This window comes from Schistocerca nitens, chromosome 3, assembly GCF_023898315.1.
Source record: "Schistocerca nitens isolate TAMUIC-IGC-003100 chromosome 3, iqSchNite1.1, whole genome shotgun sequence".
Lineage (NCBI taxonomy): Eukaryota > Metazoa > Arthropoda > Insecta > Orthoptera > Acrididae > Schistocerca > Schistocerca nitens.
The window spans coordinates 445,488,776-445,514,176 of record NC_064616.1 but is presented as its reverse complement, the minus strand read 5'-3'; the positions used below and the strand labels follow the sequence as shown (position 1 = coordinate 445,514,176).

The 25,401-nt window shown below is 42.5% G+C and overlaps 1 long non-coding RNA gene across 1 annotated transcript in view; it reads right to left on the bottom strand.

The window, feature by feature from the left end:
* Nucleotides 1-6,146: 6,146 nt before the first annotated feature.
* LOC126249623 (uncharacterized) overlaps nt 6,147-25,401 on the bottom strand; it is an 86,679-nt gene continuing 67,424 nt past the window's right edge. The window contains exon 3 of the long non-coding RNA XR_007545632.1: nt 6,147-6,828. This is a non-coding gene — a long non-coding RNA (uncharacterized LOC126249623). The remainder of the gene's footprint in view (nt 6,829-25,401) is intronic.

The following is a 25,401-nucleotide window of genomic DNA, read 5'->3' as shown; positions in this document are numbered from 1 at the left end:
TTAGACGCAGTGCAAAATCGACTGAACACATCATACGGAAGAATGGCTGTTACCTGGTTGCTGTGAGAGGCAGTACATCATGCCATCCACAAACAACTCAGTTCTACATTATTGCCACCACAGCAACTCTTAACTGGACTGTGCAAAGTGCCAAAGGAATTCACAGCAGAGTTAAGGCACATAGTGGAACCAACCAAAGGAAATTTGGTACTATTCTACCACGTGTCTGCCTTTGAAATAAGTACTGACAGTGCAAATCTACAAGTGTTAATTCGATTCCCAATAGCAGGCATAAACGCGAGACATCAGTGCTTTACTGAGATGGGGAAACTGCAGGGAAATGGGTAAGGTACAGAGTTAATAATTTTGGAGCAAAGAGAGAACCACAGTCTGATGTCATTGGAAGACTTACGAGTGTGTCAGAGGGAAAGTATTACGATCTGCCCAAATAGGATAGTACAGACATATGTAAGAACATACGAGATACATTTGTGCCTGGGACAAGCTTAAGCGAATGAATGTCAAAGGGAAGTGTAAATGTCGTGCTATTTCCAGAGAGTAGGCATCCACTGGGTCTACTTAGTAGTTCCACTGGAGATAGTAATTGTAAATTGTTATGAACATGTGAAACTGAAGGGCATGACCAAAACTGGACTGTGGAACAGTGGAATACTAAGAAATGGTACAGCTTGGGACATAGCAGGCACGAAATTTCGTCTACCAGTTGCAGGCACTGGTAGAACTATAGTCAAGTGGACACAACCTATGTCGCACTGGCCTGAGAAGCTGCAAGAGGTGCTCCTATCCAAAACTGAACATTCCTAAACAATACCCCAAACCTGGACATTCTATGCTCACTTGATGAACTAATAGCAAAGGCAGAATTACAGCAGGGCAAATTCTCTGGCACAAGCAGGAATATCGCGATAGGCAATGTCACAGTATCACAACTATAAGTGTAAGAAAGTCAGTACATTGCACAGATCTACTTGTGTACCAAATACCCACTGATTGGTTTGTAAATAAAGCAAAGTAATAGTAAGAGATTACGTATAAAGTTTTAAATGAACTTGTAATTATACGGAAAGTTTGTATTAGTGAGTAGGAAATAGTTTCGATAAAAATCAAAATGATTAACTCAATGTGTTGGTCATAGCGTGTAATGCTTTAGAGTAAGGGTTAATCCAAGAAATTTTGTGATTCATCTCCATGGGTATGGAAGGATAATTAAATTATTCAATGTGTGAAATTTGTATAATGAAATTGCCATAGCCGCGCGGGATTAGCCGAGCGGTCTCAGGCGCTGCGGTCATGGACTGTGCGGCTGATCCCGGCGGAGGTTCGAGTCCTCCCTCGGACTTGGGTGTGTGTGTGTGTGTGTGTGTGTTTGTCCTCAGGATAATTTAGGTTAAGTAGTGTGTAAACTTAGGGACTGATGACCTCAGCAGTTGAGTCCCATAAGATTTCACACACATTTGAACATTTTTGAACAAATTGCCATATAAATACTCTAAGCTGAAAAATTTGAGGCGAATTTTTTGAAGGATGGGGAGATGTTGTGCCCCAGAATAGTATGCCAGGTGCATTCTGCAGTTATAAGTCTGTTTAGGTTTGTTTTACAATATCGATACCGTAGGCCTATCTTATAAATTCAACTGTTGTTTGTAACTATTTATGCATGGGGCTAGCTTTGGAGTAGTTACTTTAGAGCTGACAGTCATGTTGTAGGCACTAATTTGACGGCTATGTGTGCATGTGGAAAATAACATTGAGATACTTGACGCCATTGTAGTTTTTTGCGCTGTGAATCAGTGGTAGCTCGCGAGTATACATTCTCGGCGTTTACAAATTTTTAAATTCATAAAAAAATTGAGAGTGAGATATTAATAGCATTTGCTGTATAACAGTTATGCTTATCAAAAAGTGTATGCAACTACAGCCACGGCCAATAATAATTACAATAACACTAATAATAATAATAATAATAATATGCATAACTTATCTGACAAAAGAAATAATTGTTTTTGGGGAATTTTGTTGTTTCGTACGTAATTAATTACAGTTTAGGGCAACAACGACGTCATGTGTAAGCTTTCGCCTCTCTCCATTTCGCATTTTTGTGTAAGTTGTAGTTTCTGTGCTTTTCCGTTTTTTCGGACAAATGTATAAGATCCCTAACAGGTGTATTAGTTCACCAATTTACTTCCCGGCTCAAAACCAGATATTCTTACGCTGCACCCACACAACAACTTGTGCTAAATGTACACCTCCTTGTTAAATGTTCGCTTGTAGTCACTCTCTCAATCAAAGGATCTGTTCTCGGAGGCTCTAGTTCCTTTGCGGCTAACTTTTCCCAGTAATTTACTTTTATGATACCGGAATGAGACTTTCACTCTGCAGCGGAGTGTGCGCTGATATGAAACTTCCTGACAGATTAATGCTATGTGCTGGACCGAGACTCGAACTCTGGCTCATTACCTTTCGTGGGCAAGTGTTCTACCGACTGAGCTACCTAAGCGCTACTCACGACCTGTCCTCACAGCTTTACTTTTCTGTTAGCACTGAAAATAGATTCAACATAGTTCATGTTTACGCTATACACAAAAGTCAATCCCCGCACAGTAAACAACCAACTCCAAACACAAAGTGCCATCTGTGGAAGCGATTAAACTCAAGCAGTAATGTCTACCAACGTGATCACTTGACTATAATACAAATCAGGCGCTGAGATCCATAAGGCCCTAAAACACGCCGTCGTCGATCCCACGTTGAAGTGGATATCAGAGAAACCACTGATACTGCTTTTCGAGGGTCTACAGCACAGATAAACCTGACTCACTAAAAGATAAACAGATTTCGGAAGCATGAATAAATGCTACAATCTCACAATCGACGGTGATGTGCTTTAAGGCCTTACGATTCTCAGCGTCTTAAATGGATTACTGCATGATTAAATTCATTACTTAATATAAAACCCACAGCTTTAACATATACTGACATCCGATCTAATTTTCCTACGGTATATAGTGAGTGAATTAGCATATCTGAGGAGTGTGCTATGATCCAGCAAGATTTATGCCCAGGGAAAGGGGACAAAAGTCTGTCACAATGTGCTACCACCCACTGGCACTTTGCGACCCTGGTGCCAATTTTCACGGAGCTTTGAGTAGCAGTAGCTCGGTAGATTTACGTGCCGTATCTTTCAGACTGCAGCGTCTATGTTACGTGCAACGGTATTCAAAGAAAAATAACCAATAAATCCGCAAGGTGTCGAAAGTTAGGAAGTTCATGTGCTCTTACACAGCACCTGCCGTTGTTGTGAACCTATTTTTGCAGGAATTATGGAATATTGTGACATTTGATAAGCATTATAGATGTGGAAAATAACTACCAATCATGTTTTAGGTACTGATTGGACGGCTATGTGTGTACATGGAAAATAACATTACAGTATTTGATGTAAACATTTCGATTGTTTGCCGGCCGTAGTGGCCGTGCGGTTCTAGGCGCTGCAGTCTGGAACCGCGAGACCGCTACGGTCGCAGGTTCGAATCCTGCCTCGGGCATGGATGTGTGTGATGTCCTTAGGTTAGTTAGGTTTAACTAGTTCTAAGTTCTAGGGGACTAATGACCACAGAAGTTGAGTCCCATAGTGCTCAAAGCCATTTGAACCATTTCGATTGTTTGTGCTGCAGAAGTATTTCTGCAGACCTATTAGAATATTGTGACATTTGATAAGCTCCATACATGTGGAAACTAATTGCCAATACCACGGCTAAGTGTGTGTGAGTGGAAAATAACGCCTAAAGTACTTGACTAGCGAGGGAGATGGTACATTATGCTGTGTTTGTTAATTTGAATGATGTATATCTTTGAGTGTTGAGCCATTTTTATGCATCATTTTAACATTGTATTCTGGTTGGAAACTAGAGGTCGTGGAGATATAAAGCACAATAGAGCTGGGTGTATCATTTTTAATACTATGCTGTACCTGCTGTAGATGGCGGAGGGGTGGGGAGGGGAGGAGGAGGAGGAAGACAGCGTTATTAATTTCGCACTAACACAATGGGGCTATCTGCAATATCTTGAATTTTTTGATTGGCCCTTTCATTTTAACACTGCGCTGTCATTAGTTGAAGAGTAGCGGAGAGGGGAAGAGAGTTTTTAATTTCCACATTAACACAATTGGGTCAGTTCCACCATCAGCTATTTCATTTTTAATACTGTGCTGTGAGTGGTTGGAGATAGGGAGGAGGGAGGGGTGGGGGAGGAATTTTTAATTTTCCATTAACTCAAGTGTGTTAGTTCCACAATCATGAATTTTTGATTGGCTCTTTCATTTTTCATACTACACTGTGATTGGTTTGAGATAAGCGAGGAGAGGAGGGGAAGGTTGGTGGACATGGTTTTTAATATTTCACTAACACAATTCGGTTATTTATTGAGCCTTGGAATTTATTTTTCATTGGTTGTTTCATTTTAATACTGTGCAATGACTGGCTGGAGATGGGGAGGGAAGGGAAAAAGTGACTCTGGATTACCACTGATAAGAATGATGATGTTACTCATAAGGGGTAGGACTATGACAAATCTATATGGGTGAAGTAGTACATACCTATACTTTTAATGTGATCTGACCTCTTTGGAGTATTGTGCAACTGCAGCTTTTGTTCTGTTATAGAGGGTGGAGACAGTAGGGGTTGTTGAAAAACATTCATGAACTAAAGCAGCAAATGGTGTTTATGCTTTTGCGACCCTCTTGTGGTGTTATTATAGTGTGTGATGCATTGACATACGTATAAGACAGCAAATGAGCCCTCTAAGACCCCCCAATTCGGCAACACCCTCAGTGCCACCCAAGCACCTTTGTCGCACACTTTAAAAATTTATCTGTAAAGATAAATCCCTTGATCGGTCCCTAGGCACCTGTGGGCAGGCATCCCTTTCGATACTCTACAGCTGAGAGGCGCTGCTAGGTTGCTGTATCACCTGCTTGTTGTATGTGGAATCTGAGAAGTGACGAAGGGGTTGCCTGCCACAGGTGCCCAGGAATCGATTGAGGGTTGTCTGCGTACAGGGACATTTTTAAAGTGCTCATCAAAGATGTGAGGATGACATTTAGTGTGTCGCCGAACTATGGGGTCTTAGATGGATCCCATGCCAATTTATTCATTTATGTCGACCCCTCACGTCACGGCCTCCCCCCGGCCCACCAACCCTCATGATTACACCACAGCAAGGCGCGAAACAGAAGCGCTGAGAAATATAAACACCATTTGCTGTTTTCGATCAGGCTCAAATTGCATTCTAGAATGGTTTTGAACAGTCCCTATTGGTTTTACCCTGAATACCAGAGCGACAACAACGGTTATGTTTCAGTCCAGAGGGATTGGATCACATTCAGGAAGGTTACAGCCCCACAATGTCCTTAGAGCAGGGTCGAATCGTTTGGGGGGGGGGGGGAGGGGATGTCAGCAGTACCAAAGTGTCGCTTTTGGCGCAAAATGTATGTAAATGAACGCCCCAAGGGAAGGGGTGATATAAGAAAACTGTGTGAATTCAACACTGGGTGTTGTGTTTATGACCATCGCAGAGCTGTCAAGACGTGAGATATTGTGAAGAGGGTGTGTGACTACCTTCTCATCATATGACACGTCCACGGTGGCGTTGGGCAGAACGGTGGTGAAATTTGGTGAAAGTGTAACCTAATCAACCACCTTACACCTCATATAAACTTCTGATCTCTGAAGTTTCTTTCATACGTATTGACACTTTGCTGTTTGAAGCGTTGACGAGCCCTACGACGTCACCCTTTTGCGCCATTAAGGGGGGAAATTGTAGAAACCTTTGAGCCATATTTCGAACTTCTGCGTCACAATGAGGGTGAATGGCGGGATGCCAAAATGTAACTCTTTTATTCTTTACATAATATTGCTTTTCTTGTTTGTTATATAACAGTGATGAGGCAACAAGGAAGTCTGCATAGAGGTAAAATTGTACAGATAATGAAGTACCTGGTATGATTTTGAGTACCGGAGAAGGCATAATCATGTTTTTGTCATATAATGCATGCTTTGGCGCGCACGTGACCACCCACCCACCCACATTAGGCATATGCAATTTATATATTATAAGAATGTGTGAGATTCGAATTTTAGTATGTGATGCATTTGTGGAGGGGCTTTTGGTTGTTAATTCCAATGATTCAGAGACAAAATTTAGTAGTATTAGCTTGTAAATGTTACTAAGTGGGAAAGACTACTGAGGTTGTGCTGACAAGATGCCTGTCTGATACCCACCCCTTCCCACATGGTGGAGCCAGTAGCTACTCGGCGATAAAGAACACAGGACAGGGCAAAACATGGAACTAAAAACTATATCTTTGAGACACTGTACTTATGCAAAAGAAAGGGATACGTAAAGATGAAGATTCACTGTAGACAGAGGGTTCACTGACACAGAGGAATGCAGCAGTGGTATCCCTTGTGCCGGGTCCGCCAGACAGTTATATTTAAAAGTTCTGAGGCCAGCCACTCATCACTGAGGATAGCTGTTACAGTTGCTGCCACGAGGTCAACATCGTACCGATGACGCGGTCACCACGATCTTCACCAGGCTTTGAGCAGTGGCCTGCTACCTGACTACCGAGGCACTTAGCAGCTCTGCACTCTGCCACCTCCGCTGCTCTACGTCGCTGGGATATTGTGGCCACATCATGGTCTGAGGCACAAAATGGGATCCTTGAAGCTCCATGCCCTTGAGCTCGCCAGTCACCCTCCGCTGATCTCCAGTCACTAATCCAGTGTTTGACTCTGGGACAAACTGCATCTGTAATTAAATTTCACTGATTACAAACTTGCATTACAGACGCACACAATGTACTCTGAAAACGTTGCAAATAAAATATACTGAGTATTACTTCTTTAAGCAAAAGTAAGTAAATGTAATTTGGTATTAAATGAACTTATTCACTTTGATGAGCACGTGGAGCACTTGAAATAGCATTATCGTTCAGATTAGAAAACTAACTGCACTTAATGATTAACACACTTTGCCAAAGAAATTGATTAACTGTGTGAATAACTACTTTTACTTTTAGGATCACTTGGAACTGATTGTGGGTTAGGAATAGGGTCCTAACATAAGTTACATGACGCCAGTGAAAGATGTATGTCTGACACACACAATTTCAATAAACTTATATCGCGTAAATGTCACAAAACACTGGTTCAAGCGTAATAATGTAATTCTAACTCATTACGTAGGCTGGACGTAACTGAAGAGTTGAGTTCTGAGGGGCAGGCACATGCCAGAATTATGCAACCATGATTCTTCATATAACATGCTTTGCGAAACCTCAAGACCTCTTCTTGGTTTGGAATCATAAATCAGAGCATAACAGTATTTGGCACGCTGACATGAACAAATGCCAATCCATCCGAGTCTCATTTAATATACTTTGGCTATAATTTCGCTTTGCTGTTTCTTCCAGTTGCTTCCACATCAAAGGCTGGCCCCAGACTGCTCTTTTCTCCAGTATTGGCGCGATAACTGTACTCCTTTCCACCTTTTTAGTTGATGTGTTTACCTCCCAGGCATAAAGGGACTTCCCTCCATCTTTAACTGACAATTACAATTTTAATTCTTAAGAATGAATAAGTTATATTACAGAGTAATTTAATAATTTAACATGTGAAAGAACATAAACTTCATAATAACATTAAGTATAAATATAAAAAAGCAAAACACATAAATTTGAGAAAACAGTTGCACTGGGTGTTTAACTTGGAACAACTATATATATCAAAAAAACAAGCAGCGTACGAAAAAAAATATTCCAGATGAAAAGTTAATATTTTCAAGGATGACATCTGTCTGTACTGATACGGGCCACACCCTACCAGCCACTCCCCGCTCCCCCCTCCCTCTCCCCCCCCCCCCCCCCCCCGAGGCGGTGAACTTTCTATTTTCAAATGGAAACACACATCTTTACTGCAAATTCGGATTCGACGCCAAAAAATACCTGCTGTTTGCCAGAAACGTCTTTTCCATTGATGGTAGATGACACTATAGTAGATAAATTTCAATTTTTCCGGTTTTTGGAATTAAGAACCGATTCATCTGATTCTACTTTACATTTTCGATAGAAATGTAAACTATTTTATTCTAAACAGTTGATATAATTAAAATTTAATTTTGCAAATTTCATCCTTTACCTTTAGACGTTTAAAACCTGGCAAATAAGCTGCATTTAACGTAACGTAGTTTTCTGTTCCGTTTGGGGTTGATCTAAGTCCCCACACCATCAATATGCTTGATTTTGGTGAGCCCATCGAGTCTCACCATCAGGCTGACTGACTTCTGTATGTTCTTCCGCCTAACCACCGTAACTCTCATATCGATTACAGTGCCATCTACCATGAATGGAAAAAAATTGTTTCAGATAAACGCTAGGTGTTATTTTTCGAAAAATACGCATCTGCAATACAAAAGGGCAGCCTCTATTAAAAAATGAAGAGTTGACCCCCCACGTGGGGGCAGGGGATTGGTGGGTGGCCCGTTTTAGCACACGCAGTTGTTCTCTTCGAAAATATTAACTTTTCATGTGGAACTTTTTTTTTTCGCACGATTCGTATTTTTCGAGATATTTAGATCTTCGAAGTTAAAGCAAACACCATACACTGAGATGACAAACGTCATGGAATACCTCCTAATACTGAGTCGAACCTCCTTTTGCCTGGCATAGTGAAGCAACTCGACATGGCATGGACTCAACAAGTCGTTGGGAATCCCCTGCAGTAATACTGAGCCATGCGGCCTCTACAGCTGTCCATAATTGCGGAGGTGTATCCGGTGCAGGATTTTGTACATGAACTGACCTCTCAATTATATCCCATAAATGTTCGATGGGGTTCATGTCGGGCAATCTGGGCGACCAGATCATTTGCTCCAATCATCCAAAATTTTCTGAAAAGCTATAACGAACAACTGTGACCCACTGACATGGTGCATCATCATCCATAAAAATTCCAACATTGTTTGGGAACTTGAAGTTCATGAATGGCTGCAAACGGTCTCCAAGTAGCCAAACATAACCAGGACACAGTTCATTCCATGTAAACACAGCCCACACCATTATGGAGCCACCCACAGCTTGCACATTGCCTTGTTGACAACTTGGGTCCATGGTTTCGTGGGGTCTGAACCACCCTCGAACCTTACCATCAGCTTTTACTAACTGAAATTTGGAGTAATCTGACCAGGCCACGGTTTTTCAATCGTCTAGGGTCCAACCAATATGGTCACGAATCCAGGAGAGGCACTGCAGGCATTGTGCTGTTAGCAAAGGCACTCCCTTTCGTCGCCTGCTGCCATAACCCACTAATGTCAAATTTCGCCGCACTGTCCTAATCAATACACTTGCTTTTGTGTTAGCACTGACAACTCTACGCAAACACTGCTGCACTTGGTCGTTAAGTGAACACCATCGGTCACTGCGTTATGTGTGGTGGGAGGTAATGCCTGAAATCTGGTATTCTCGACACATTCATGACACTGTGGATCTCAGAATATTGAATTCCCTAACGATCTCTGAAATGGAATCTCTCATGTGTGTAACTCGAACTAACATTCTGCGCTCAAAGTCTTTTAATTCCCATTGTGCGGCTGTAATCACATTAGAAACCTTTTCACATGAATCACCTGAGTACAAATGACAGCTCTGCTAATGCACTGCCCTTTTATTGCTTGTGTACGCGATACTACCGGCATCTCTATATGTGCATATTGCTATACCATGACTTTTGTCACTTCACTGTATATACAGGTCGGTCAGAAATAGTCTGTAAAGTTTGTAAGGGTGTTGCAGCATAGGACGTGCTGAGAAATAATTGTTATGAAATTCGATACATTGCGCCATTTCCAAGTTAATTAGCATTGAAGTTACCCAATCAGGTCGTTACACAGGCAGATTCGAGGGGCCCGCCTGAAACAGTTTTGTCAGTTGTTCTCACAGCGTAGATGACCGTGCAAGAGATTGATCAGCCTTTGGCTCGGGTTCGATGCTCTTTTACCGTCACATGTCCAGTTTTTGTGTCGGTCTCTTGTTCGGTTTCATGAAACCAAACGAAGGACATGTTTGGTCACACTGTCTCTCTTATTAATGTTATGTCACAGATACATTGCGTAGGTATTACACGGGAGAGATACACGATCTCTTTAGAAGCAATTGGTATGGCATCGGTTAGAGCAGTTTTCTGGTTTCCCACCTTCTTTTTGCTCACTTTTATTCCGTATCTGAGTGGGATCGGCATGTTAAGTATTGGATTTAATAATGTTAGTGGTAAAGGATGACTGGGGTGCCCTACATGTGCGCGAGGTCATCACCGCAGCTCGTATTACTTAACGTGATCACCGACCACATATTCAGAGTACAATGCTATGTCAGACGCGAAGAAGTAAAAGAAATAAGGTACTTATATTTATTTATTTATTCTTCGCAATTACAACCCATTATCTGGAAAGCTAAGGTACGCCATACAACACACATTTTTGGTTATAGTACTGGTACTGTAAAAAGTGTTCATCATAATAATTTATACCTGGTGCTTGGAGACTTTACGAATAATGAAGAATCATAATACTATAACACTAGAAAAAAAACCTAATTGTGCAACGAAGAAGCAACAAAGGAGGATAGAAAGAAAACCACTATTAACTGCTATTAACCCCTTAACCAATTACTCAACTACTAATGCTACTGTTCGTGCTATAGAATCTGTGATCAAAATCGGTACACTGCTGTGTTTACTCATTTATTATTGTAAATCTAAACTGTAGAAAGTTCCTCAAACTACAATCAACAGGCATTACCTGTTGGATTCCTTGCACATAGGGCAGCATGCCAACAACGTTTTCATTATGACAATTGGACATAGGGCAGCAAGCCAGTAGTATTTTCACTATGACAGTCGACTTCCCGTTTGACTGTAACTTATTAGTATCCACATTTCCGCCGGCCGTAGTAGCCGAGCGGTTCTAGGCGCTACAGTCTGGTGCCGCGCGACCGCTACGGTCGCAGTTTAGAATCCTGCCTCGGGCATGGATGTGTGTGTTGTCCTTAGGTTAGCTAGGTTTAAGTGGTTCTAAGTTCTAGGGGACTGATGACCTCAGCAGTTAAGTCCCATAGTGCTCAGAGCCATTTATCCACATTTCCAAAACCACTTGCACCAATGCAATGTAATCTCTTGAAAACCATTTTATTTGGAGGTCGACAGCCTCAGCTGCCTTCTCACTATCAGTAAGGAAAGCTGTATTACCGGAATGGCAGCATACCAACGTGTGGTTTGATGCCTCGTGATGTCCGCCTTGGCCTTCTTGAATACTTTAGCTGCAGCATAGCTGGGTTCATGCACGTAACTAATGAGACGCCATAGGTTGGGGCTTGCTGTAATGGCACCGAGAGCTACCGTTCACACAGGATTCCACAGATTCAACGTACTTACATAGTTTTCAATATGGCGTCAACTGAAATTATTTGGGCAGGTGTTAATATTATAGTGCACGTAATGACGTTACAGCTTAGAGTTACCTGCTTACATTTATTTTAGTTTAAGTGTAACTGCAATGTTAATTGTCGATTAGATACTGAACTTTGGGGTTCCTGTTTTGAATGGTGGATATCTGACCTTAAAGCTGGTAGCTTGCGTAACGCTAACAGTTGGTGACAAAATTCAGCTGTGAGAATGCGTACACAGGTCTAACTGCGAGAAATCTAAGAAAATTGTGTTCCGTCTGAAACCCATTGTTATCACAACATCTGACTATGGAATTTGATGAAAGACTGATTGCTTTGAAACTGAAGTAGGTCCATGTGAAATTGAATTAAAGAAAAACTCTTTTCTACACTATTTGGCTTATCTGGGTCGTAGGGGATAACGCTGTGCAAAGCGCTCTCGTAGCTACAGCACGTCTCGATAACAGAGCTGCAAAAATTTAACAACTGTGCTGAGATACAGAAAGGTGCAATGCGTTTTCTGATAACATTGCTATCATTCTTGGTCCATAATTTTTGATGATTGTTTTAAATAAAACGAAAATTAATTGGCTCTTACGATATGGGCAATGACTGTATTAAATGAACTCAGTAGGAGTCTCATATCATTTGACTTAATAAAATTTAATGAAACTTCAGTAACAGTTAAGCTTTCTCTGAAATCATGAAATATAATCCGAGAATTACAAAAATTAAACTTCACATGTATAATATTTCCCACAACAAAATTCCAAAATCTAATTATTAATTGACAAATTCTGACAAAAAGGATGAAAAGCAAGGAGATTCCTGATCTGGATGTCTGACAAACTAAGAATGCTGCATTATCTAACTGCTGCCGTAAATAAAACAAACTTAATCATTACCAAATCCAGTCTTCACAAAGGGTATAATCGTACCAAATGTAAAAATTGATTCTTTTTCTCTCCACAATAAGTCTTCCATTCATCCATAACATAATTCCTAAAACCCTCCATTGTTTGTTACTTACTGCTACTAAACCAAAACTCGTCTGTTCCCATCTAACACGAAAGCACAACTGTCTATCTCTCTGCTGCCCGCGACAACAGAAAAATCTGGCGCCCATCTTCTCAGAGCACATCTCACCTCTAACTCATCTCTGTGCAGCGCAGTTTCTCTGCCGAGACGGTATGTTCATGTCTAAACAATTCAGACCTTGAGAGTCCGAGTCCAGACGTAGAAAACAAACATTCCTACCAAAATTTTCAGTCACACCTTTCAAAGTGTGCCAAGAGTGAAATACAAGGAAAACGAACCAAAATGTTGGATTCGAAAATACATTTCGTGTAGGGATAAACTGGAGGCCTCAAACAGATTTATAAAAGAAATAACAGTCGAAGACGAAAATACCATCTGCTGTGCCAAACTAACCATCATTTGCAGACACGCCAGGTTTCCAAGATTTTAAGATCTTATTTTATTCGTTGATGTAACCATTTTGAATAACTAATTTTCAGTTTAACAGCTGCCACAAAATACTCCGGAGCTGTTTCCCGCACGTAAACCACAATTTATACAGTGATTGGTCTCAGAAATCACGAAGTTTATACGACTCGCTTTTTTGGTTACAGATTGATTTTATTTATGTATTCATCTAAAAACCTTTCAAGATTCACATACACAGACACACACTGTTATAGAAAATTAAACGTGGATTGTTGTTCTTGTAATTCCACAAGCTGCGAAAGTGGACCCTAGAAACGCACTGAAATCGAACTGAGTACAGCAGCATACGTCGATTTTCAGTATGATTTTGGTACATATACTGTGAATCACCTCAAAGGTAACGGTTTATTGGCACACAGTCAGCTCAGATTCAGACAATATCATTCTTGTGAAACACAACTAGCTCTTTTTTCGTATGAAGTAATGAACGCTATCGACAGGGGATCCCAAATTGATTCCATATTTCTAGATTCCCATAAGGCTTTTAACGCCGTCCCTCACAAGAGACTTCTAATCGAATTGTGTGTCTTTGGTGTGTCGCTACAGGCCTGCCAGTGTGGCCGAGCGGTTCTAGGCACATCAGTCTGGAACCGTGCAACTGCTACGGTTGCAGGAGTAGGGGGACAAAGGGGGTTCCAGCTCACGCTGCATTGTTGCCAAATTTATTCAAGATGGCGGTGATGACGTCATCGAAGATGCTGGCATGTAGACTTGGCAACAGCGCATGACGTCATCCAAGATGGCGGAATTTGACGGGAAAATAGACCAATTGTGCGATGTGCACTAACCTAAGCCTCCAGAAGAAAAAATGGCAGGAAGTTTGAATTCCATCAGGATAATGCATGCAAAAACGTACTTATCTTTATTATTATTGATTATCATTTATTAACATTCATTATGATTTATTATTATTTATTATCATTTATTATTATTTATAATTATTGATCTGCCTCCACTAGAAAACTCCCTCCAAATTCAAATTCCAACCTGATAATGGCTGCAAAACCTTACTTTTTGTTTATTATTATTCATCACTTATTAACATTCATTATGATTTATTATTATTTATTATCATTTATTATTATTTATAATTATTGATCTGCCTCCACTAGAAAACTCCCTCCAAATTCAAATTCCAACCTGATAATGGCTGCAAAACCTTACTTTTTGTTTATTATTATTCATTATCATTTATTAACATTCATTATCATTCATTGTCATTCATTATCATTCATTGTCATTTATTATCATTTATTATCATTCATTATCATTTATTATTATTATTATTATTATTATTATTTGTTATTATAGGCCTACCTCCTCTAGAAAATTGCCTCAAATTCAAATTCCAGCACGATAATGTCTCGAAAACTGTACTTCCATGTATTATTATCATTTATTATTTATTCAAGATGTCCGATTTTCTCGGCGAGAAAGCTATTTTCCTTACATCCATAACAAAAATCTATCACAAGTTCAAATCCCAACACCATAATTGATCACACGTATGAACTTTCTCTTTCACTTATCTTTTTTCACTGCTAGCCTATCATAATCGCATCAAATAATATACTGCACTTATAGTAATGTAAGTCACGTCCTTTGATTTTGCAGGGGGGAAGGGACTGAAGACTTTATTTCAAGCAGTACGGTCATCACTTGTTCTCCAACACACACATCTTTGATATCGCAGTGCAGTCGCCACTGCGTCCGTGCTCCAACTGAATTAGTTCATATCCTCGCCACCCCCTGGCCACGCACGGAGACACTGCCGACGCCTGTCACGTGAGGCAGCCAGCCACTCGCGCTGGACTGGCGGTACGCTGGGGGGGCGAACCCAGCGATCACTCCCATGTCGTAAACATGTTTTCGCTGGACACGCTAGAACTTGCCGAGTTTGACGTCACAGAAGTCCCTTGTCCGCTCACCACGTGTATTCGTCGCCTCTGCACGTTTCCCGCCAAAATTGTTTGCCTCGGCCGTTCCCTGCCACACTTTTGGCGCCAAAGTTGTTTTCCTGGGCACGCTCAAACCTGTCGATGCCGACCGCTCACCGTCCACCACGTGTCCTTGTGCGAGTGAGTACGCAGTGCTACACTTTTGGTGGCTAAGTTTGCTCGACAGTGGAATCCGCCATGACTATATAACAGCACGTTTGGTCCGCACTAGAACGCTCGCTAATTGACTCTCTCTCGTGCGCGTGTAATAACTGTACAATTGCTGCGCCTCTGCCCCGCTTACGTCACACACCCTCCATACACGTGACGGACATAGTCTTCTGTAAATACCAAAGTACTTAATTCCATTTCGATTTTAATCATATTAAATAATTCAATTTACAATTTCATATACGTATGCAAAGGTGTTCAACTACCTAATTTCTACTACTTTTCGAGGACCAGACAGCCACCTCTTCCTAGGAACCAGCGCTGAGTTTGAATTTTGGCAGTAAGGAAAGGTCACTTCTACTTTCTCTACCAACCTAACAAAATTGTTGGAAAGAAAGGGCACTTGTACAAACCTCAGGCACCCGACCGCCACACCCTCCTAGGAACCAGCGCCAAGTTTGAAATCTTCCAGTAAACAAAGCTCACTTGCGCTCCCGCCACCGAGCTAAGAAAATTGTTGCAAACGAAGCTCATCACCACTAAACTAAGCCACCAGCACACAACCTTTTCCTACACGTTTCGACTAAAAGGACTCACCTGGCACTAGGCCCATGGATGGAGGAACCAATTTACTTTCTTTAGGAATGGAGTGTATGTATCACACCGACATGTTCCACACCATACAGACCTGCAAAACACTCCTACATAACTCATTTATAATGCTCTAGACACACGCTTACTAATTGTAAACAGTTAAAAACAACTCATAGCACAGCCTACAGACATGCAAACCGCTCGTAAATAATGCAAAACATTTACGTCCAAATAGCCAAACAACTGCTAATTTTCCGCAATAATTTCAGTGCATAGGCTGATGGAAGGAGGAACGAGTGTACTTTATTTATTTGGGACATATCTTTTTGAAACTTTTGCACCTCATAGGTTTCGATATGTACGGCTGACATAAGGCAGTTTCTGAACTCCAGTAGTGCGCTACACGTGGCAACACAACCACACCCACCAAGATATTCATTCCAATCCAGACCTCTAACTACTCTACAGATAAATTTGTCCAGTTATTTGTTGACTCACTCACAGTCTGACCAGATTGCAGTTTTTGCGCAAAAACCACTCAGACTGCGCTGTGCTGCTCGGGGAAGTAAGGAAGGGCTGCACTCTATTTACTTGGAGTCCTTTTATTTAGTCGTGGAGTATATTTGTCACAAAACACCCACACTGATCCGACTGTGGTCATCTGACACAGGCCACAAACACGTAAACAACTCCTAATTTCACCACACAATAGCAATCAGCTCTTAAATAATGCAGTACACAATATCAGCAGACGAGCTCTGTACTCTTAAACTCTCCAAATAAAGCACCGCACAGTGCACAGACATGCTCGCAAAATAGTGCAACAGACGTGCACAAACACGCCCAGCTGCCAAACCGACCAAAAGTCTTTGCTCGGGCTCCCCCAAACATGACCTCAACAGAGTCACATTCGCACCTAACACCGGAGAAACTGATATCGCCTATGCGCCTTAGATTATGCTGCAAGGCAGGCCACGCGCGCGTGCTTTCGGCGGGGAAGGGGATTCCAGAGTCTCCAGCCAAGTTCAGCTTCTGAGTGCTCATGACAGCCGAACAGAAAGGGCACTCTCCTCTCACACGTGTGAAAGCTGCATTGTTCTTCTCATGTATACCACCGGCGTCTCAGGTCTGGACCTGCCTTCACGTCTACTGTCAGAATAGCTCATAGCTTGTTGACACACACAATTAACGTGGCCGGGAAAACATTTACTACTCGCATGCAACCAAGATGGTGACGGAAAACCAATCACTCTGATCTGCGCTGCAGGCGCGTGTGGTCATTGAGAACACTCTATTTATTTTTTCGAACAACTTATTTAACCATACAGTATATCTATCATGCTATCACAAAACACCCACCCAGATGTGCCCTGGACCATGTTGCACAGCCCACAGACATGCACCCAATCATAATATCAGTACACACTATAGTAAACTTCTACTAAATAATTCCTCACACAGATGTGTAGATACGCTCAGTACTCGTAAAGTATACGAATAACGCATAGCAGAGCCTGCAGATCCGCTCGCAAAATAACGCAGCAGACGTGCGCAGGTACCCCCCACTCCGCACCCTGCACACAGGATCGTGAAGTCACCCATCCGTCTGATTTCAGACCTTGCACAGCCCCTGCTCGGCTTCCGCAAGCGTGAGTTGGCGCGGTCAACGCGCTCGTCAGTGGTCACAGCACACAAATACGTCTGCCCAGGACTGTGATCCGTCACAATCCCGAGCCGCGACCACCGAACGCGGATGAAAGTCAATTTTATATCAACGTAGCATAATTCCAAAGCGCAACCTCCATACGCTAGACACATCATAGCAACACATGTCTTTACCTCCTATGACACTGTAGCACACTGCCCCTGCTCTCCAGCTATTGTCTAACGACATACAGTGCACAAATAGATTCCTGAATAGCGCAGATATCTATCTCCCTCTTGCATCTCCAACAGGACATGTAAACAGTCTCTCCCCCAGCCAGCGAACCCGACATCATTCACCCATCGCTGACAATTTCCACTCACAAATCTTAAACACTCGCATATATAAAACCATATTCACCCCTGCCGAAACTCACTTAATTATAAAAAAGCATTCTCCCTTTCTAAGCATAGATGAAAATGCATTTATCTTCACCCATCTGATCTCTGCAATTTAATTCGGAGAAAGACATATCTATTACCTTCTGCAATCTGTCTATAAACAGAACGATCTCAGGTACTACAACAGGACCTTGTTTTGACCATTCGCCGGAAATGCGCGCAATGTTGTACCCTGCATCGGCAGTATCTCTACGCACTGGCCAGGGGGTGGCGAGGATATGAACTAATTCAGTTGGAGCGCGGACGCAGTGGTGACTGCACTGAGATATCAAAGATGTGTGTGCTGTGTTGGAGAACAAGTGATGACCGTACTGCTTGAAATAAAGTCTTCAGTCCCTTCCCCCATGCAAAATCAAAGGACGTGGCTTACATTACTATAAGTGCAGTATATTATTTGACGCGATTATGATAGGCTAGCAGTGAAAAAAGATAAGTGACGGAGAAAGTTCGTACGTGTGATCAATTATGGTATTGGGATTTGAACTTGTGACAGATTTTTGTTATGGATGTAAGGAAAATGGCTATCTCGCCGAGAAAATCGGACATCTTGAATAAATAATAAATGATAATAATAAATAGAAGTACAGTTTTCGAGACATTATCGTGCTGGAATTTGAATTTGAGGCAATTTTCTAGAGGAGGTAGGCCTATAACAACAAATAATAATAATAATAGCTGATAATGAATGATAATAAATGATAATGAATAATAATAAACAAAAGTAAGGTTTTGCAGCCATTATCAGGTTGGAATTTGAATTTGGAGGGAGTTTTCTAGTGGAGGCAGGTCAATAATAATAAATAATAATAAATGATAATAAATAATAATAAATGATAATAAATAATAATAAATGATAATTAATGTTAATAAATGATAATCAATAATAGTAAAGATAAGTACATTTTTGCATGCATTATCCTGTTGGAATTCAAACTTCCTGCCATTTTTTCTTCTGGAGGCTTAGGTTAGTGCACATCGCACAATTGGTCTATTTTCCCGCCAAAATTCAAAATTAGCGCCATTTTTTCTGGAGGTTAGGTTAGTGGACATAGCACAATTGGCCTATTTTCCCGTCAAAATCCGCCATCTTGGATGACGTCATGCGCTGTTGCCAAATCTACATGCCGGCATCTTGGATGACGTAATCACCGCATTTTGCTTAAATTTGGCAACAATGCAGTGTGAGCTGGCGCGCCCCTCGTCCCCCTACTCACAGGTTGGCATGGATGTGTGTGATGTCCTTAGGTTAGTTAGGTTTAAGTAGTTCTAAGTTCTAGGGGACTGATGACCACAGATGTTAAGTCCCATAGTGCTCAGAGCCATTTAAACCATTTTTGTCGCTTCAGTTGTGCGACTGGATTCGTGATTTCCTGTCAGAAAGGCCCCAGTACACAGTAATCATTTTCTGATCAAGTAAAATATGAGTGATATCCAGCGTTCCCTGAGGAAGTGTTATAGGTCCTCTGCTGTTCCTACTTTGCATAAACGATTTAGGAGACAATATGAGCAGCCTTCTTCGATTGTTTGCAGCTGATGGTACATTTACCATCTAGTAAAGTCTTGAGAAGATCAAAACCAATTACAAAATGATTTAGACAAAATATCTGTATGGTGTGGAAAGTGGCAATTGTCTCTGAATAAGGAAAAGTGCGATGTCATTCATATGAGCTCAAAAAGAAATTTGTTACATTTCAGTTACACGACGTATCACACAAATTTAAAGGCTGTCAATTCGACTAAATACACAGGAATAACAATTATGAACAACTTAAATTGTAAAGATCACAGATGTTGTGGGGAAGGAAAAGCAGAAACTACGTTTTATTGACAGAACGCTTACATTGAGCTGACAAAAGCCATGGGATACCTCCTAATATTGTATCGGGCCTCCTTTTGCCTGGCTTACTGCAGCAACTCGACCTGACATGGACTCAATACGTCGTTGTAATTCCCCCTGCACAAATATTGAGCCATGCTGCCTCTATAGCCGTCCATAGCTGCGAAAGTGTTACCGGTGCAGCATTTTATGCATGAACCGACCTCTTGATTAGGTCGCATAAATGTTCTATGGGGTTAATGTCGGGCGATCTGGGTGGCCAAATCATTAACTTGAATTGTCCAGACTGTTCTTCATACCAGTGGGGAACAATTGTGGCCCAGCCATGAATGGCTGCAAATGGTCTCCAAGTAGCCAAACATAACCATTTCCAGTCGATGGTCGATTCAGTTGGACAAAAGGACCCAGTCCATTCCATGTAAATACAGCTCACACCATCCTGGAGCCTTCAGTAGCTTATACTATACATTGTTGACAACTTAGGTCCACGGCTTCATGCGGTCTGCGCCACACTTGAACCCTACCATCAACTCTTACCAACTGAAATTGGGACTCATCTGACCACTCTGCGGGCTTTCAGTCATCTAGGGTCCAACTGATAAGATGACGAGCCCAGGCGAGGCGCTGCAGACAATGTCGTGCTGCTAGCAAAGACATTCGCATCGGTCATCCGCTACCATAGCCCATTGACGCCAGTTTTCACCTCACAGTCTAAGGATTACGTTCGTCGTACGTCCCACATTAGTTTCTGTGGTTGTTTCATGCAGTGTTGCTTGTCTGTTAGTACTGACAACTCTAAGAAAATGCTACTGTTCTCGGTGGTTATGTGAATGCCGTCGCCACTGCATTGTCCATGGTGATAGGTAATGCCCGAAATCTGGTATTCTCGGCACACTCTTGACACTCTGGATCTCGGAATATTGAATTCCCTAACGATTTCCGAAATGGAATGTCACATGCGCGTAGCTCCAACCAAAATTCCGCATTCAGTCTGTTAATTCCTGTCATGCGGCAATAATCACGTCGGAAAGTTTTTCACACGAATCGCCTGAGTACAAATGACGGCTCCGCCAATGCATTAGCCTTTCATACCTTCTGTACGCGATACTATCATTACCGGTATATGTGCATATCACTACCACATGACTTTCGTCGCCTCATTGTAGAAGATGGAACAAGTCTACTAAAAAGACTAGTTTTGTACGGGATGCTTAGTAGATGCGATTGACGGAGAACATCAAAAAATTGTGCCCCAGGAATCTTTTAATTGTCCAATACAAGCACTCTGTACTTTGTTTCCTTAGCATGGGTAAAAACATATGCGTAGGTATTTAAGGCTTTTAAATTACAGACGGCCAGCAGTCCTCTTTTATATTATTAGGTTTGAAGATGGTTCGTTCATACCGCAGGAAGATGGACAGAAGTAAAACCAACCACGACGTTAGGCAAGAAGCTGTACAGGATGTTCTTAATAAGGGCATGGCAGTTCACCAAGCAGCTAAATCTCATTCAATACCTTACCCTACTCTTCGACAATATGTTCAAAACATTAAATGTGGTTCCAGTGAAAGATTGACACCAAACTATGACAATTGTAAGGTACTTTCTGTTGAGCGGGAGAAAGAATTAGTGGAGTATTTGTTGCATTCTTCTAAGATGTGCTTTGGTGTTGACACTAAAACATGCAGGCACTTAGCAAGTAAGCTGGCTTTGAAAAATGGTCTGAAATGTCCTGAGAATTGGACGGCGGGAATGGCTGGTGTAACCTGGTTCTATGGGTTCAAGAAACGAAATCCCAGTTTAAGTATCCGAACGCCAGAGGGCTGCAGCTTATCCGGAGTAACATCCTTTAATCGGTGTACTGTTTTGAATTTCTTCAAAAACTTGAAAGACCTTTACCGGAGATACCCTACTTTTGCTGATGGTACAAGGGTTTTCAATCTGGATGAAACCAGTACCTCAACTGTACCAGATAGGCTTCCAAAGGTAGTGGCACAAAAGGGAAGTAAACAGATTTCTCAAGCTACTAGTGGAGAACGTGGCGTCTTAGTGACCACCTGTTGCATAATCAGTGCAGGTGGTACTTTCCTGCCCCCAGCTATGATAATTCCTCAAGTACATTTTAAACAACATGTGATAAGTAATGCACCAACAGGCACCCTGGGTTAGCAGCAAAGACTAGCTGGATGAATAGTGAACTTTTTTTTATGTCATGAAAGATTTCATACACAAATCCAGTAGTAGCAAAGACAATCCTGCGCTTCTAATTTTAGACAATCATGAAAGCCATCTGTCAATTGAGGTAATAGATGTAGCAAAAACCAGTGGGGTGGTTATGCTAACTATACCCCCACATACCTCAAACAAACTGCAGTCTCTAGATGTAGGAGTGTTCTCTTCATTCAAAGGGACTTACTACTTAGCATTAAATTCAAAACTCTTACACAGGAAAGGCACTCCTCTCACTCTTTATGATGTAGCTGGATGTGTCAAAATTGCTTATGACAGATCAATGACACCCACTAACATATGTTCGGCTTTCAAGAAATGTGGAATATTTCCATTTGATGAAGACATCTTCACTGATGAAGACTTTATGGTCAGCGAAGTAACAGACAGGGTCGTGGAGGCAAACAGAACAACTTCAGATGTTAACTCTCTCCATCATATCAAGGATCCACAATCTGCAGGACAAGCCTCAGTCGATGTCATCCAGTCACAAGATCTGCAGCAAGTAGGACCATCTGCAGTGCTTAACATCCAAACAGTTTTTCCTAATGGAATTTCTCCTGAAATAATTCAAGGATATCATAAAGCAGAGAACAGAAAGAAGAGCAATAAATGTAAGAGAGGACGAAGTTTAATTGCAACTGATACACCGGAGAAAGATTTGTTGCAAGCCACAAAACATCCCAATAAAAAGGTCAACCGGAAGCTTTATGAGCAGGAATCAGACGATGACATTAGTGAGGCGCATTATGAAGAGAACGATGCCAACGTGGATGTGTCTGGTGAATCCGAGTACAACTTTGAAGACTTGGACACATTACCAGAAACAGATGATTTCGTTTTGACCAAATTTGAACTGAAAAACAAAACAACAGTTTACTATGTGAGGAAGATTTTGAAACTGAAGGATGACGCAGGATACTATCAAGTATCATTTTTGAGAAAAAAGTTAAAAAATCGGAGGGAAGTTTTATTTTCCTCGGGTAAAACATGAAACTTTTGTTCCAGCTCGCAACATACTTTACGTGCTCCCACGACCTGCTACTGTTGGTGCGATAAAGAGACTGAAATCATACACTCCTGGAAATTGAAATAAGAACACCGTGAATTCATTGTCCCAGGAAGGGGAAACTTTATTGACACATTCCTGGGGTCAGATACATCACATGATCACACTGACAGAACCACAGGCACATAGACACAGGCAACAGAGCATGCACAATGTCGGCACTAGTACAGTGTATATCCACCTTTCGCAGCAATGCAGGCTGCTATTCTCCCATGGAGACGATCGTAGAGATGCTGGATGTAGTCCTGTGGAACGGCTTGCCATGCCATTTCCACCTGGCGCCTCAGTTGGACCAGCGTTCGTGCTGGACGTGCAGACCGCGTGAGACGACGCTTCATCCAGTCCCAAACATGCTCAATGGGGGACAGATCCGGAGATCTTGCTGGCCAGGGTAGTTGACTTACACCTTCTAGAGCACGTTGGGTGGCACGGGATACATGCGGACGTGCATTGTCCTGTTGGAACAGCAAGTTCCCTTGCCGGTCTAGGAATGGTAGAACGATGGGTTCGATGACGGTTTGGATGTACCGTGCACTATTCAGTGTCCCCAAAACGATCACCAGTGGTGTACGGCCAGTGTAGGAGATCGCTCCCCACACCATGATGCCGGGTGTTGGCCCTGTGTGCCTCGGTCGTATGCAGTCCTGATTGTGGCGCTCACCTGCACGGCGCCAAACACGCATACGACCATCATTGGCACCAAGGCAGAAGCGACTCTCATCGCTGAAGACGACACGTCTCCATTCGTCCCTCCATTCACGCCTGTCGCGACACCACTGGAGGCGGGCTGCACGATGTTGGGGCGTGAGCGGAAGACGGCCTAACGGTGTGCGGGACCGTAGCCCAGCTTCATGGAGACGGTTGCGAATGGTCCTCGCCGATACCCCAGGAGCAACAGTGTCCCTAATTTGCTGGGAAGTGGCGGTGCGGTCCCCTACGGCACTGCGTAGGATCCTACGGTCTTGGCGTGCATCCGTGCGTCGCTGCGGTCCGGTCCCAGGTCGACGGGCACGTGCACCTTCCGCCGACCACTGGCGACAACATTGATGTACTGTGGAGACCTCACGCCCCACGTGTTGAGCAATTCGGCGGTACGTCCACCCGGCCTCCCGCATGCCCACTATACGCCCTCGCTCAAAGTCCGTCAACTGCACATACGGTTCACGTCTACGCTGTCGCGGCATGCTACCAGTGTTAAAGACTGCGATGGAGCTCCGTATGCCACGGCAAACTGGCTGACACTGACGGCGGCGGTGCACAAATGCTGCGCAGCTAGCGCCATTCGACGGCCAACACCGCGGTTCCTGGTGTGTCCGCTGTGCCGTGCGTGTGATCATTGCTTGTACAGCCCTCTCGCAGTGTCCGGAGCAAGTATGGTGGGTCTGACACACCGGTGTCAATGTGTTCTTTTTTCCATTTCCAGGAGTGTATTTCAAATTTGGAATCAGCTTTGAGTCCTTTGATGTTCGGTATTTCCAAAATAAGTTACATGATTGTGTGCCTACAGATGTAGGGCGCAATGAACCATTTACCAAATTTTCTTCAAAGGCGTGCAGCTAAAAAAAACAATTAATGACAATGCAATCATATAAGGCCATTTGATACTTGAATGATTAAACTGTAATATCTGTAAATCACAACACTGTAATAAAATTATTGGATGAGTAACACGGACAAATATTTTTTATGGTTCAATGTGCCCCACTCCCCCCTAATCACAGTAGGATGCCTCTTTGAACTCTTCTTGACTTATGAAGCTGGCTTTACAAGCGGTAATATACGAGCCCCGATGGTCGCACCATATCCTCCTACTGACGCTAATATAAGTTGGTGGTACGCCTCGATAGTTTTCAAGGAAACTGAAACTGAGTATCTGCGATGTTTAAAAATTTGTAACCCGCGCTTGTACCTTCCTGCCTGCCTCCTTTACACAGGGTGTTACAAAAAGGTACGGCTAAACTTTCAGGAAACATTCCTCACACACAAATAAAGAAAAGATGTTATGTGGACATGTGGCCGGAAACGCTTAATTTCCATTTTAGAGCTCATTTTAGTTTCGTCAGTATGTACTGTACTTCCTCGATTCACCGCCAGTTGGCCCAATTGAAGGAAGGTAATGTTGACTTCGGTGCTTGTGTTGACATGCGACTCATTGCTCTACAGTACTAGCATCAAGCACATTAGTACGTAGCATCAACAGGTTAGTGTTCATCACGAACGTGGTTTTGCATCAGTGCAGTGTTTACAAATGCGGAGTTGGCAGATGCCCATTTGAAGTATGGATTAGCACGGGGCAATAGCAGTGGCGCGGTACGTTTGTATCGAGACAGATTTCCAGAACGAAGGTGTCCCGACAGGAAGACGTTCGAAGCAATTGATCGGTGTCTTAGGGAGCACGGAACATTCCAGCCTATGACTCGCGACTGGGGAAGACCTA